The sequence below is a fragment of the Muntiacus reevesi genome, chromosome 7 (genome assembly GCF_963930625.1).
Source record: "Muntiacus reevesi chromosome 7, mMunRee1.1, whole genome shotgun sequence".
Classification (NCBI taxonomy): Eukaryota; Metazoa; Chordata; class Mammalia; order Artiodactyla; family Cervidae; genus Muntiacus; species Muntiacus reevesi.
In genome coordinates, this window is record NC_089255.1 from 9,169,937 (window position 1) to 9,172,359 (window position 2,423).

Sequence of the window (2,423 nt, forward strand, 5' to 3'; positions counted from 1 at the left end):
GTGAGATGAGTGGAATTGTGCAGTAGTTTGAGGATTCTTTGGCATTGCCTTTCTTTGGGATTGAAATTAAAACTGACCTTTTCTGGTCCTGTGGCCACCACTGAGTTTTCCAAATTTGCCGGCATATTGAGTGCAGCACTTTCACAGTATCATCATTTAGGATTTGAAATAGCTCAACTGGAATTCCATCACCTCCACTAGCTTTGTTGGTAGTGATGCTTCCTAAGGCCCACTTGACTTTGCAATCCAGGATGTCTGGCTCTAGGTGAGTAACCACACCATGATTATCTGGGTCATGAAGTTCTTTTTTGTGTAGTTCTTCTGTGTATTCTTTCTACCTCTTCTTAACATCTTCTGCTTCTGTTAGGTCCATACCATTCCTGTCCTTTATTGAACCCATCTTTGCATGAAATGTTTCTTTGGTATCTCTAATTTTCTTGAAGAGATCTCTGGTCTTTCCCATTCTATTGTTTTCCTCTATTTCTTTATATTGATCACTGAAGAAGGCTTTCTTATCTCTTCTTGCTATTCTTTGGAACTCTGCATTCAAATGGGTATATCTTTCCTTTTCTCCTTTGCCTTTTGCTTCTCTTTTTTTCTCAGCAATTTGTAAGGCCTCTTCAGACAACCATTTTGCCTTTTTGCATTTCTTTTTCTAGGGAATGGTCTTGACCCCTGCCTCCTGTACAATGTAGGAACCTCTGTCCATAGTTCTTCAGGCACTCCGCCTCTCAGATCTAATCCCTTGAATCTATTTCTCACTTCCACTGTGTAATCATAAGGGATTTGATTTAGGTCATACCTGAATGGTCTAGTGGTTTTCCCTACTTTCTACCATGCTGGACACATTATCTCAGTTGGTGACTTCTAGGCTCCCTTCTCCCCTGCCCCTGTTTTTCAGGCAGAGGATTTTCTTATACCAGCTCAGCTTGGGGACCAGGCAGGTCCCGGCCCCGGCTTCCCATCTCTGGATGTAGCACTGAGCAAGGGGCTGGATGCTCTGAGTACCAGTTCCCTCATCAGTGAAATGGAGGTGAAGGCAGCCTCTCGAAAACCCGGCTGTTGTGAAGATGAAAAGGTGAAAAAATGTTGTGAAGATGAAAAAATATAGGTTAAAAAAGCATTAGTCTAAAACCAAACATAGGAAGTCCTCTATTCAAGGAAGTTAGCATTTAAAACAATAGGTATCATCACTGTGAATCTACTCTTTTCCTTCCCCTTTGAGCTATTTTCTATATATCATTGTTTATCATTTATTTCTGATAGCCTGTGAATCTCACAGGAGCACAAACCCTCTCTAAAGCAGATTTAATTGGGAGTAAAAAGGCAGGAATTCTATGAAAAAGAAATCCCTGTGGCTATGTAAATGTGAGGGGTAAATATTTCACCGACTGAAAGGCTCCAGTGTTTGTTATTCCATAAAAATCTGCCTATAAACTACGGTAACACCTCAATAGGTTAGGTCAAATTCACCCTTAGAGAAATTTTAATTTCAGTGTTACTATTGTTATAATCTGGGGGTGTCTCCCAAGATGGAAATGTCAGTAGAGAAATAGGGGTCCATCTGAGAAACTCATCTAACAGGCAATTTGGGAGCAAATATATTAATATATATATCTCCTGCTTTATATAGTTTAGCACTAAAATGTATTTGAGTAATACCAAAGAACATGTCTATTTAATTTTAACCAATGGGTTATGGGAATCATCAAAAATCAAACACAGTAAAAAGGAAAAATATTTATGGCATTTTAAAGCTTATCCTATTATTGGTTAGTGCTCCCCTCAATTGTTTAACTGCAATTGGTTCCACTTTCTCAGTGTGGCTGGTTTTTATACATCTGAGTTAAAAAATAATGCTGCTTGCAAGTGAAAAGTTAAAGACCAAGACAAGGCCTATTAGAATAACATTACACTTTTTTATTCCCTGCACTTATTTCGCCAATTACTAATTATTTCCCTTTTCCTATGCAACAAAATATAAGCCATAAAATCTTTGATTTAATGAAAACTTCCTTACCAAATAGGTCCTCCAACTCTGCTGAAAGCTCCTAGGTAATTTATCTACCTCAGTAGGCAATGACCTTTTGTGAATCAGGAGTCATTCCTCACTCCTAATGAGATGGATCCAGATGCCGTCCCGCCCTCCGAAGGCCCCCTCCTCCCTCCCGGACAGAGGCCGGCTCCCGCGGCCGCCTCCTAAGTTGCCCAAGTGGGCGTCCCAGCTCAGGGAGCCCGCTCCGCCTCCTTGCGCACCTCCCTCACAGTGGCTGAACCCCGACCCTACTTCTCTCCACGACCCCGAGGGAGAAGGGTGAGGGCCTGGAGACAACATGCGTCTCTTTATTGTTCGGGAAGTAGAAGTAACCTCCTGGTGCCTCAAGAGGCCACGCTGCCCACTCTCCCCAAACCACAGTCGTGGA